Source organism: Anarhichas minor, unplaced genomic scaffold (genome assembly GCF_050575085.1).
Source record: "Anarhichas minor isolate MPS153535 unplaced genomic scaffold, ASM5057508v1 ptg000023l, whole genome shotgun sequence".
NCBI lineage: Eukaryota > Metazoa > Chordata > Actinopteri > Perciformes > Anarhichadidae > Anarhichas > Anarhichas minor.
This window is the reverse complement of record NW_027466469.1, coordinates 7,858,298-7,872,697: the sequence shown is the minus strand read 5'-3', so window position 1 is coordinate 7,872,697 and position 14,400 is coordinate 7,858,298. Positions and strand designations below refer to the sequence as shown.

General features: G+C 39.4%; 1 protein-coding gene and 1 long non-coding RNA gene across 2 annotated transcripts in view; one reads left to right on the top strand and one right to left on the bottom strand.

Moving 5' to 3' along the window:
• fhit (fragile histidine triad diadenosine triphosphatase) overlaps positions 1 to 14,400 on the top strand; it is a 273,240-nt gene that overhangs the window by 134,920 nt on the left and 123,920 nt on the right.
• Positions 7,621 to 11,094, bottom strand: LOC142955501 (uncharacterized). The gene is made up of 3 exons (XR_012955861.1): positions 10,002 to 11,094; positions 9,320 to 9,408; positions 7,621 to 8,693 (listed from the first exon to the last, which is right to left on the bottom strand). It is a non-coding gene; the product is annotated as an uncharacterized LOC142955501 (long non-coding RNA).

Below are 14,400 nucleotides of genomic sequence, written 5' to 3'. Positions count from 1 at the left end.
GGTTATTTCGGACATTTGATTCTCTGTTTGAATCAGTAGGGAACAGCTAACTGCTGTTTCCCCACTTAGCCTCCCTGAACACACACGGGGCCTCAGCTGTTTTTTGTTATTGTTCCGGGTTCAAAAGGTCACAGCCCGTTGTCTGTTACGTGAGCGCAGTGTGGTGGAAGATTTCTATGTTAATCGGGAGAAGAGAGTTTTTGTTCACAAATCAATAATAAAGTCTTAACAAGATTCAAGTTTGTCTTTGTCTGTTTATTCTCTTGCAAGAGGGAAGAAAACAAAACAGCTACGTATTGAGTTGACTGTGGCAAAGCTTCGACTAAGTATCAGACACCACATCATTTTATGCATACAAAGGCCCACTCCTCTTAGATAAATCATACATGGGGGAGTACAGGTCTTTTGACACAGCTTGAACTGCTCATTATCTAGTTTCTGTTAGATGCGTTCAGATGTTACGGTTTCAAGGTAAGATGAGACTTTCACCTGCAAGTTCCTCATTACTGCATAGTTTTAACCACACGTAAGTTTCGGGTTCACAACACAGAGTTCAATATATTTTGCCATTACAGTTTTCAGATATAACTCAGGTCTCAGCAGTAACTTTTAAAAGTTGTTGCCAGGCAGCCAACTAGACATCAGCTTTTGATTGACGAAACTAAAGATATGGTTGCTATTATTAATCACTTAATATTTTGAGTAAATAAGATACAATGCCAGCTTAATAATGAAAATGTGACATACATGTCATGTGTAGGTTGTACACGCTTTGCAGCGTATTTACTTTTTGTCATTTGAATCAACTTGCAATTTGTTTTTACCGTGTTTGTCGCACACTTCATTTCATTCACTGGCAAACAGATTTCTGTGTGCATTGGAGTAAACGCACCAACACAAGTTCAGTGTTGTCCGGTTCCATTAGCTGTCTGTAACAGCAATATTTTAAGTTACTGTTACACTTTTAAATGGTTCTGAAACAGTCTGAATTTAATACAGATGCCTCTATATGACCTACGTACATCAGTAAACGATCATATATATAGACTATTTCTATATAGTTATTCTTAATGATCGGTGCCACAATGAAAATTCCTTGTAGTAACTTTAAATATCAATGATGCAACAACAGTTAAAAATGTATCAACTTCGTGGAGCACATTTTGCTGTTTACTGTCCCTGTTTTTTTATATGTGGTGGTTTCCATTAAAGGCCAAGAATTGGCTGTTATTATTCTCGAAATGGTTGCCAATGGTAACCTGGCAACTCTTACTGTCGAGCCCTGCAAACTGCATAGTTTATGTTCTTAATCCCTTAACATGTTATATCTTTGTTTCTAATGTTTTAGAAATACAGCTGAAATAAACCAATTACTTCAATCCATGTAAACAGTCATCAAGATGTGAAGGAGCCACACACAGCCGACACGAGTTGACATCAGCCAGTATAGAACTGGTGAAATGTCTTCAAGACCAAAGAGCCAGTCCACTTTCCTTTGAGTTAGTTCTGCTAGATGCCCCAACTTTATTCAAAGTTGAATCAAACAGAGTAGTTCCTCACAAGCGTTGCTCTCTGACCTTTTGTCGTCTCTGGGCTCCTTCACAAGGACATTCACTTTAAACATATTTGATCATTTGTTATTTAAACCGAGAGAAGTCTTATTTACCTTACGCGGTGTCTGTTTTTAATTTTACAGCACATACTGACCAAGCAGGTGTGAATCATGACTGGACTCATTCTCATTAACCCTCATAAGTAAATGTGCATCCCTGCTGAGATTGATGTTATGGCTCTGATGATGAGTTTGGTTTCAGAGTAATCGCTCCAACCTTCACTAAATCACTGGGCTTGAATGATCATGAGTATTTTACACTTGGAACATCTGTCGCAGCAAGCCGGGCTCGAAGCGGCGGCGTTTTAATGATTAGTTATCCATTGATCAAGGCCTGTTTACGTTTGATCTATCAAAGTGGGAGCTTGTCTAAGACGAGGGAGATGGAGGAGTTGATTCTGACTGATTCCCTCTGATTAAGGGGCCACTGTGAATACCCCAGTCCCATCCCTCTATCAGATGGTATACTGCTAAGGATTGCCTTGATCAAATAGTAGGAGGTGATTGATTATTCATGAGCCTGTAGTTTCTGTATATGTATGTGCATGCCTTTTTTGGGGTGCCTCTATGTATGTTTGATAAAGATTAGCAGGAATTTGTTTTGACACTCTACTATGAAGATGAGAAAAATGTCTTCTTTTTTGCTTTTAGGATCATTTGAAAATGGTGGTATGTTTTATTATCACAGAAGTGGCATAAAGCTAAAGCACACTATAGCACTATGTAACTGTCACGATCAGGCTTTGCCCTGTGTGTTCTGTGTCTGTTTCTTTCTGTAGCTCCTCACTCACCTAATCAGTTCATTCAGTGCACCTGCCAGTCACACTCACCTCATCAGCTCATTACTCTCACCTGCTCACTCTGCCTAGTCACTATTTAAACCCCTGCCTCACACACACCCACTGCCAGATCATTGTTTGTTTTCCTCCCTACCCGCCCGTCCTGTTCCCGGTTTTCCAGTCTGCCTGTTCTGCCTTTTTCCTGCTGGATTTTCCCCCTCATCTTTTGTCTTGTCCCTGGATTCCCTGTTTGTTTTTGGTTCATTAAAACCTTTTTCACTACACCTGACTGTCTGCGTTTGAGTCCTCATCATGCCCCGTGACAGTAACATTTATTCCTATAAAATAATCTGTTGCTTCCCTCAGGAGTCACCCAGCAGAGAGTCTAGATAGTCTTGATTCCCTCAGCAGAACACTTAGATAACAAGAACTCTCTAGCAGCAGCAATTTGAAAGTAGTGAAAATTGAGGAGTGAATAAGCATACGGCTGAAGAGGCTAATCATGATTATGTTTTTCACGTTTTTGTAATATGTTCTTTGCAGTTGTCATGTGAATTAGTAAAAAAAATTCAAATTTCATTAACTCTGAAATACCTGATTTTTTTTGACCAATTGTCGACAGCAGAAACAAGTTTTGAACTCAACACTGCCATACTGACTACCTTTTACGATGATAAGGAAGGCAGATTCAGGTGATAATTCTCTGTAGATTCATCACTCTGAGCGACCACTTCCACATTAGCCCCTTTTACACAGCCTGTTCAAGGTGGAATGTTGCGCTGTTATTCCGCCTTGCTGTTAAAGGTACGGACGGGAGTTGTTCTGCTTTAATCTCTCTGTAGTAGGCAGCACTGACTCACGTCTTTAAAGCAGTACATTTCCCACCACATACACCACCAACACAATTGTTGAATGATGAGTCAGAGAGTGCTGTTGTTACGCCTCTTCTTCAATGCCCGGCTGCCAGTCCGTATGTAGCGTTCAGATGCTTCAGCTCAACTCTTTCAAGCAATGGCAATGAGGGCTTTTCGTCTTGGCTTGTAATTCAGGAAGGACTCAGCACTCAATATGTGTCTTTCTGTTTGATTAAAGGCCATCATTTTGAAGATTACATTATTCTACAGTATTGTTGTATCTATTTATATTCGATACTGAGAAGGTTGGTGAGTTGTATGCATGTTTGTATAGTGATTGGTTTACAAAAAAGCTTATTGTGTAGCTGTCCCACTGTATTCTTTGTGCTCAGCAGCAGACAGACAGACTGAGACTAGCTACTGGTGAACATATGGAGCATTTAGCAGCTAAAAAGACAGATCATTTCCTCAGGAACTGGTGGAGACCAACACCGAACTCAAGAGAGAGTATTATTGGCTTACATTCATCAGGTGTCCTAAAACTGGTCTCAGAATGCTAATGCTAATGTGATCATTTTGCTCTGTAACTGCTTGAAGTCTAAATAGACAACTCATCGGTAACAAAATCTTATAGTATTGTTTCAAAATACACTTCTGTGTTCACAGAAAATGTTTTTGCTTGTTACATGCATACAGTGTATTTTCAAAATAAACTTTGAATTGCTTTTTAAGTTTACTTATGCAACAAAACCACTTAGGATAAGGAAAATATTGTGGTTTGAGTAAAAATACGTTACGTAACAAAAGTAAAATAAGTCAACGTTGACTGGGTCTGACAATTATCCCTCACTGCTCCATAGACGCTCATCAGTTATTTCAGATGTTCTTCATGGCTGGTTTAGTGGATTTGGAGGTCAAACGTTGTGTAAGAGTGATACTCCTTACCCAGAGAGGTTGAAGGACATATACCTTTCTAAAACATTACATTTCTATTTAAAACCTGCAAAGTGCATTAGCTCATCATTAACTAGTTATAGCACTTCTACTTCTACTCGCTACTGAAGGCATACTAAATGTATACACATGCTGCTTTAGCTTTTTAATGATTGAATAAAGACCTACTCAGTTTGACAGGAACACTGCTGTTCCTTCATGTCATTGTCTTCTGTCTGGATCTCCAGGTGATGTGGTGGTTCACTTTTACACTGTGATCTGTAGCTTTAGCTTCTGTCTTTATCTGTTTAACCGGTTTAACAGCTGAACCAGTTTAACATCCTGGATATATACTTCAAACACACATTGTAGCCCTTCTCTGTAATCGCTTTTTTGTTTTACCAAAACTTAGATAACATGTCTTCAAGGAGTGTGGTTAGTGACATTATGGGCTCTATGGTAGATAGCTGTATGGCTTAGTAACGGGGGTGGGGCTTAGGGAACATTAATATTATGGCTTTGCTTGGTGGAATTACCAACGTAACATTACTGCTCAACAAGTTTGCTTATAATGTATTCCTTCAGCTGAGAATCATTATCACTCATTGAGGGTATTGCCAGGAAAAGCAATAAACATATTCGGCTTCTGAAGAGAACCTTTATTTTAAATCCGAAACTCTGAACATAAGCTCCGCTGGAGCAGGTTAAGAGTGCGGTTTAGGCTCAACATAGCTAGCTAACTCAATACTCTGACTTTGCAGTACAACCCTCTGCTGAAGCTTGCTGCTAGCTGCCCAGTAGCCACGGCTCTAGCGGCTAGCCTGATCTCTCTTTTCTTCATTTATGGATCTGCTTTTGTTTTCTATTTTAGTTTTTTTGTTCACAACCTTACCAGAACTGCTTTTTGGTGTTTTGTAAACTACATCAGGTAAAGATTACTTTGACCTCACTGTGTTCTCCCTCCACCACTCGGCCAAACATCTCTACACTCATATTATAGAAGCAAAATACAGTTGAACAATCCAGATGCAATCACAGTATTTCTGTGGTGAAGCTTTCATTTCATACCTAGGATGAATCAAAACATTGTCATACATTTACAGGCCAGTCTGCATGTTAATCAGTGCACTGTTGGAAGTAAATCTGTTGCCGTGTTCTCTTACCGACTAACATTGATCTCAGACAGGTGAGGCAGAAGGGGAGGGGCTATGGAGCTAAATCCAGGTCAAATGTTTTGTTCATTTGAAAAAAAAATTTGAACCTCAACATTGAAAAATACAGCAATGTATTCAAAATAAAAATAAGTGAATGAAAAGTTTTTTTGGGTTGAATATAATTTTGATTCAGTTCTGGAATTTTTTCGAATACATTTTTTTTTTTTTCAGTTTTCACTTTCATATATATTTTGATATTTGAGTTCTTATATTTTTCAGTTTCAGATTTTATATTTTCAGATTCAAATCTTTTTTTTTTCGGTTTCAAATCTTTTTTTCACTTTCAGGTTGTTTTTTTTCAGTTCAGATCGTTTTTTTCAGTTCAGACTTTTGACCCTGATCTAACGTGGGGGGCGTGGTATCAACTGAGAGGGGCGTGTCATCATGAGTGACAGCATAACAACGAGGGCTGAGGAGTTCCTCAATTGCCTTCAGGTAACGTGGGCACCGCGAGAATTATGATTCAACACTTTCTATACACCATATTCACGTGATTGGAAGTAAAAAAAATTACGCTAGTGCCAAAATTCTGTTTAGCAAGCTGTTTTAGCCTCTACTTGGGACGAATCACAGTAAAAGAGCAATAAACTATGCCATATTGGGCCGTTCAACTACCACACTTTAATATCTGACGTTTCGCACTTCCACACACAACTGTGAACGCAGCATAGTATCCTTGCGATGGCGTCCGCTCCACCCGGACCGCCTGCTGGCGCCAGCGCGCAGGTAAGAAATCGACTTTATTTTTTTATAGATACTAGAAATTATCCTAAATATTATAATGATGATTGTAAGATAGCGTCATACATAAAGGGAGAAGATTTATTTAAGTGGGGATTTCGCCAAAGCTAGAAATTAAGCAACTAGCTTAATGCTATTAGCTAGTGTTTGTGAATTTTTCCCTCCTTACTGTCCAGCTCAAGTCCTTCAATGTGTGTTGTCTTTCGTAACAGAATGTCGACTATAATTCGACAGTGGCTGCAGCTGCACAGAGCCTTATAAATGTGCTCGCACAGAACCTCTCTCAGGGACAGCAAGAGCAAGGAAGAACGCAGCAAGAGCCATCGTCTTCTGTAGAACAGGACATGGCCAGGTTTTAGTTTTTATGGAATTTCATTTTTCATGTTCATTTAATGGTAGTTTGACTAGTTCATATGTATATTCATCATATTTTTATCTAATTGTTTTTTTTAATCATGTAGATCTTTCCCTGGGTTTTCCACAAGAAAAAGTAACCGTGGAAAGCGAATGATGCAGAGTCTAAAGACCTGTGGCACAGCATCCACAAAGACCTGGAGGCCTTTTAGTTTCTATGCATACCTGTTGAACATTAATGCAGAGACAACCCCAACCTCCTCTGAAGAGTTTGACCTTGCCCAGGCAGGACTTGGAAAAAGACATCTCAACATGTCCAGGGATATGGGCCATGAAGAGGTATTGCATAAAGAAAACATACTAGTTACAAATTGCACAATTGTTTTATATTTGAAACATGCAACTTCATCCTAGTGTTTGGCTTTTCTTCAATATTTTTCTTTTTCTTTTTCACAATATTTATTTTGGCTGAGCAAAGCCATTATCACAATAAGCATACATATAGATTGTGATGGAAGAAGTAATCTTTGACTTAAGTAAAAGTAGCTATACCACTGTAAAAAAACGTTTCAAGTAAATGTCCTGCATTCAAAACCTTAATTATGTCAAAGCACAAAAGTATTAGCATCAAAATATAGCAAAAGTATAATTAGTCATTTTGAAGAATGGCCCATTTCAGTATCATATATATATATATATATATATATCATGTTATTGGACTATAATTATTGATGCATTAATGTTGATCACTTTAATGTTGCGGCTGTTGAAGGTGGAACTAATTTTAGTAATATGTATTAATAATCTAAATCTGCAAAGTAACCAGTAACTAAAGCTCTCAATGAATGTTGTGGAGTAAAACGTACAAGATTTCCCTCTGAAATAGTTGAGTAGAAGTATAAAGTAGCATGGAATGCAAATACTGAAGTTAAGTACAAGTACTTTTAAATAGTACTTAAGTAAAGTTAGTAAATTAAATTAGTTACACTCCACAACTGCATATACATTATACATACAAATAATACATTTTTTTCTAAACCTGTAGTTCTTAATGAGAACTTTTACAAAGGCCAATCTATATCTCCATTCTATGTAGAAAGACTTAATGTTAACACAGAATGCCATTTATAACCATTGTGCTTGGCCGAAATAGTGGAATATCTCCAAACCTCAGGAAATCACACACATTTGATTACATTTGTTTTGGATCAGCTGTTCTTCTGTGACCGAGAGTACCTCTGTTTATTTCACTTCTTTAAATTAAAGACCTGCATTGCAGTAAAAAAGGAAAACTACATTTTAAACTGTCACATAACTTCTTTTTTTTTTCTTCTCTTTGCTTCATAGCTGAAGATCATGAAGAGGACGAAGAAGGCCCACGGTCCATCACACCTGCAAGGTTTCTGCAGTGGATCACGGGCCAAGGTCACATCCCACTTCTCCCATCCGAGAAGAAGGATTTTGCTGTGATGCTCAGATTTAACCACGACTGCAGTGCAGACTTTGGGCATCACAGAATCTGTTACCCTGTCGTCTCAGCATGTACAGAGACAATTGCACTACCCGTACGACATATGAGGTCATATGTCGAGTTCAAAAAGGTTATGATGGAGGCTTTTCATCTCGGGCAGGAATTTCACAATGTGTAGACAATTCTCTCTCTACCCTCTATTTTTTTTTTTTTGCCTCTGTTCATGTTTAGCAAAAACTGCTGTTTTAATACTCTCATGTTCTGAGAAAAGAAAAGTATTTAATTGTAATATTTAAAAATACTTGTTTTGAAAAATGAGTTCCGTAAACACAAAAATTGTGTTGAATGTTTATAAAAGAGAACAAAATGTTAAGGTTTGGAATTAAAAAAAGATTTTATACGATTTATTCATTTTTTTTTACATGTGGCTTCACTGTTGCCAGTCACAACAAATAAACATTTAAAACACATTCATTGTATACTTGGTGTTAAAGTGGTAAAACCCTTGAAACACAACGTTTGCATTTATTGTACATGAGTTAGTACATAGTTCAATACAGCTAAATAAATGTCTCGGCCGTAGGACTCAGATGGTCTAGCAACATCAATAGCGGCCCTAAGGCGTGCCATATCCTGCTCACATAGGGGACATGCAATGGGTGGAAGAATCACTCCAGAACTGGTCGCATTTTGCTCACTGGCACTGTTGAAATCAAGATCTGCATCCTCGATTTCCTTCATTAAAAAAAAAAAAAAAGCAGATTTCTTAATTAAACATTTGTCATATAGAAATCAGAGGACATAAAGTAAAACTATAAAGGTAAGCAGATTTTAAATAGATCAACATGTGAACGTAACTGATACTATGCTGATGCAAGTATCAACATAGTATCATTTAATTTGTTTTAATGTGAACAAAGAGAAAACACTCTCTTCCACTGGACACGGTGGCCTGCAGCATTCCTTTCATCATTCGGCATCCTACGTGTGGTGTCCTGGCTTTCACTGACCTCATGAAATTGTCTAGTTGTTGATCAGTTAGGCTAGTGTAGAACTGCATTATGGAAAGGCCATTATCGTGCATGCGCCGTTTCACTGTACTCTCAGAAATACCCAGAAGTTTTGCAATGGATGACACTGGTAAGGACATTTGTATCAAGCTTTGTAGTTGCTGAGGAGACACAACATATTTTGGCCGTCCCATTTCTCCTTGCAACACTGGCACCTGACTAGGGGTCGGATCAGAGTCCTCTATATTGATAAGTGTTGACAACTGCGTCAAAACATTAATGACATCCTCTGGCATCTGAACCTGGCCCGACAATGACCTAAAAAGAGCCATCTCCTGGTTGACTACAAACCGCAAATAGTTCACATCTAGGGGCAGTCTTTGAGTGACCTGGGAAACTTTAGTCAGTCGTCTCTGAAGAAAGTCCCTTTTCAGTTGGTCCTAGAAAAAACACACACAAATTATTTTACTGGCTTGATTACATCTTTTAAGTTACAGACACATACATATAACAAACAAACAGCATGCAAGTTATTACTTAAAACATATGCAAAGTGAGCCAACTTGGAAGGCGTCTATCATAGCCTAAATTACGTATCAGAATACAACAATAAAGAGGACTGCAAAGGTTATGCTGTGTAAACTAAAGGTCTGTCCACACCAAGAACTATAACTATAAAGATAACCACAGTGATAACGATGTGAGGATCCACACTGATGAATGACAAAGTTCTGTAAGCATTGGCGCCAAGCAACATTTATAAGGCTCTGTGCAGCTGCAGCCACTGTCGAATTATAGTCGACATTCTGTTACGAAAGACAACACACATTGAAGGACTTGAGCTGGACAGTAAGGAGGGAAAAATTCACAAACACTAGCTAATAGCATTAAGCTAGTTGCTTAATTTCTAGCTTTGGCGAAATCCCCACTTAAATAAATCTTCTCCCTTTATGTATGACGCTATCTTACAATCATCATTCTAATATTTAGGATAATTTCTAGTATCTATAAAAAAATAAAGTCGATTTCTTACCTGCGCGCTGGCGCCAGCAGGCGGTCCGGGTGGAGCGGACGCCATCGCAAGGATACTATGCTGCGTTCACAGTTGTGTGTGGAAGTGCGAAACGTCAGATATTAAAGTGTGGTAGTTGAACGGCCCAATATGGCATAGTTTATTGCTCTTTTACTGTGATTCGTCCCAAGTAGAGGCTACAACAGCTTGCTAAACAGAATTTTGGCACTAGCGTAATTTTTTTACTTCCAATCACGTGAATATGGTGTATAGAAAGTGTTGAATCATAATTCTCGCGGTGCCCACGTTACCTGAAGGCAACGTGGTTGAGGAACTCCTCAGCCCTCGTTGTTATGCTGTCACTCATGATGACACGCCCCTCTCAGTTGATACCACGCCCCCCACGTTAGATCAGGGTCAAAAGTCTGAACTGAAAAAAAAAACCTGAAAGTGAAAAAAAGATTTGAAACCGAAAAAAAAAAGATTTGAATCTGAAAATATAAAATCTGAAACTGAAAAATATAAGAACTCAAATATCAAAATATATATGAAAGTGAAAACTGAAAAAAAAAAAATGTATTCGAAAAAATTCCAGAACTGAATCAAAATTATATTCAACCCAAAAAAACTTTTCATTCACTTATTTTTATTTTGAATACATTGCTGTATTTTTCAATGTTGAGGTTCAAATTTTTTTTTCAAATGAACAAAACATTTGACCTGGATTTAGCTCCATAAGGGGCTTGAATTTGGGTGAGACAGCTTGAGGCTGTGAGGCTCACTTGCAGTACTACAAAGGTCAGAAGAGATTCAGTAGAGGATGAATTAAACAAAGTGTGCCACAAACAAACAACTCAAGCAGGTTTTTCACAGTGCGTGATATTTGAACAAATGTACATGTGAACATGTTAAGACTTAAGCAACTCTCCACAGTAGATACAAACACTAGCTGCTTTTTCAACAACCATCATATTATGTCTTCATGTGCACAGTGTGTGCAAAATCAAACAGAGCTGTGAGTAATCAGTGTTTGCTGCATGTGGTCCAGTCAGAGCAACAATGTTTGATTTAGGTGTCACAACAGATTAAAGTGAATGACACCCAACTAGAATGCCTGGGCATTTTATTCTTATAAATGATGTGTGAAAGTGCCTGGTGCATTGTAAATGATTGAAATGGTGGGGGCAACCGGATGAGCTAATTGTGATGGAGGGGCGGGCTGATGGTTTTCGATGGGGAGCTGAGGAAAAACAAGCGCATGGACTTTGGATAATATCCACTGTTTGGAGTCGCATTTCTTTGGGAGTCCCATGTGATCCGGACTCCCCTCACACTAATCCACACAGCCATCCTGAACATTATTCATGATCTCTCCCAGCTACAGCACTACAACAGTTATTCAATCGCACAGGCGTCTATGAAAAGATCTGAATACAGCATGAGCCGAGCGATGGGTGTCAACATTGTTGGGATCTGGCAGGAGCGTGTTTGGTTATTAGTAAAATGATTAATATTAATAACAACGGGGCACCACCCTGAGATTAGAGACCAATAACCAAACTATAAACTAAGTCTCATAATGAGTGTTCACTCACACTGTCAGTAGTCAATTATTTGATATTCACAGTGAAGGTTTGAATTTGAGCACAGGCCACATATCAGCTGTTATAATACACATGCACAAAGTAATCACAGACAGCTGCTCTTTAATGTATAACAGAGTTTATTAAATTCCAATAATACTGATCAAGTCAAATAATATCTAAAACTAACAACTTATATACAATTACGAGCCTACTATCGAAAATCAACAAACAATCTGTGGTGAGAGAGAGATGTGCACATATGCTGCAAATATTGTAATTTTAGGACAAACGGTTGAGAAGTTATGTTTATTGGTCCATATCTTGTAAACGCTAAGAGATATCAAAAAGCTTTTGATAACTTATGATGATCTATATCCACTAATGATCCACAACAAATTGGGTAGTAATCGGACCCAGCATGGAGGAGTTCGCAAAAATGTGTTTTACACTAAATTCAATATGGCGGAAAATCTAAGTAGGCGGAGCTTAGGGGTCTGAGAGGCTTTTTTTTTTTTTTAGATCTAGCAGAGCCGGAGATGTGTGTCGAATTTCAAGTCAATCGGACATACTGGGCGAGGGGCGTCGCCGGTCCGATTTGTAGGGGGCGCTAGAGAGCCATTTATTTACACACAAATATGCAAATTAGGGCAGCAGAGTTTCTACACCAGACCTGACAGGGGTCCAAAATTGGTGAGTTTTCATGCATAGCAAGTACCCCTACAAGCTCCATCCCCACAAAATTAAAAGGCAGAATAATAAACCTTACAATATCAATAGGGCCTTCGCAGGCCCGACGTTGTCGGTTGCTCGGGCCCTAATAATACCCCTTACAATATCAATAGGGCCTTCGCGGCCCGACATTGTCGGTAGCTCGGGCCCTAATAATAATCCTTACAGTTTCAATTGGGCCTTCGCGGCCCGACGTTGTTGGTTGCTTGGGCCCTAATAATACCCCTCACAATTTCAATAGGGCCTTCGCGGCCCGACGTTGTCGGTAGCTCGGGCCCTAATTAAAGCTGCGAGCAGCGATGAACGGGCCCTCGCAATCTGCAGCGCGTCGGGGGTGCCGGCGGGACTCCGGCCTGCGCGTCCGAGAACGTCCGCGAGCGAGACGTTTTTAATCCCGTGTGGACCGCCTGATGCTGGAAATGATGCTTTGCAAATAGTCCGATGCTTCCTGTATCCGCTGCCTGGCGCTACAGAACGCGTGCAAACATGCATTATGTTGCTCTGTGTCAAGTGTAAACCACATGGTGTAAAATGTAAATCGGAGGAGTTTGTCACAAAATGCAGATTTCCTTTTGCCAGCAGGTGGCGCTGTGAGTATTAGTGAAAATTAGCTTGTAGACATCCTCAGGCCATGAGTGTTATCAAGCATGTGAAGTTTTGGACCGTTTGGAACAAGTCCAGCTGAATTACATCAGACATTCATCACTCATCACGGATCGCACATGGCGGATGAGCACATCTAGCAGGCTCGTGATTCGACCCGGAAACGAGCAGCGGCGTCGAAATTACTCTCTTTCAAACCGTTCAAACGTTATGGGTATACATGCCAACATCAGCCACTGGTCACGAGAAAATAAATTGGGTAAAAAAAAAAATTACGGTTTTGGCGATGTAAAACGGATTTATTCCAACGGATTTCGGCGCTCATGTGACCTCCATCCTGTGCTGCATGACTGTGACTGGTATCAATGCGCGGGCGGAATGAATGGCAAAATGGCAGCCGATTCTGTGAGGTGGACCAATCCATGTAGAGAAGGGGGTTTGCCCTGCATTTTGCGATTTTTAGTCAGTAAAGGGACAAGGAGATTCTCAAACACCCCTGCATGGCTCCCGTTGGACTATCCCACATCTAAAATGGTCTCACACTTGTAAATCGGCCGATCACAGGCCTTACCAGTGTCACATAGACACACATTATGAGCCATTTATTGTTATGAATGACAGATATGACTGCTCAACATTATTGAAAATGGTGTCAAACTGCTTTATTAGGATTATTGAACACTCTTAAGATAAGACAAGTGAATATATAGTTAATATTTAGTTATATAGTATATAAAATTAGAATACAGCAATGCAACTGCTGCTTCCAAAAATGAGAATTGTGCATGCCTTTGCTTGGTTTATGCTGGCCTGCTTCACTCAATCGAAGTCAAATCCGTTTTAGAGACTGTAAAACCTGTTGTGCTATGACTTTGGCTATGCCATTAACATTTTTAGGCCTTATTTCAAGTAATATTTTAGACACAAGTGCTTTTTTTCAGGCGAACCTGAAACTTTTTCAATTTGAGCCGTGCCATATGTGTATTTGTTATTAACCAGTAACATACACACAATATTTACACATATCAGCACATCTCACTAGTGTTACCTGTATTATACAATCAAAAAATTATTAAAATAGACCTTGTAGTTGCAGAAATACACTCTCTTTAGTATGAGTATGCAATTTTCGAGCAGAGACCTAAAAATAGGGCTAGTGTTCAAGAGGTTTAAGGAATAGACGGTCATTCATTTTTAAAGCGGCGGCTCACTTGATCGCAGTGTGTGTCTGCCGAACCCCTCGGCAGACACACACTGCGAGGTAGTTTACATGTAAAGTCAATGCACAGACGCGAATGGTTGCGAATGACGCGAATTTCCACCGGGCTGCGCGAATGACGCTGAAAGCGGCCGTCATTCAGACGCAGTTGTGCGACTACGGAAAATATTATGAACCCAGACACGGGGGCGTTTGATTGTCCGACGTTTGAGGGACTTCCACAACAAGTATAAAGCAGAACTAGTGGTTAGTTCAATGGTGGATGGCGGAAACGGTACTGTTT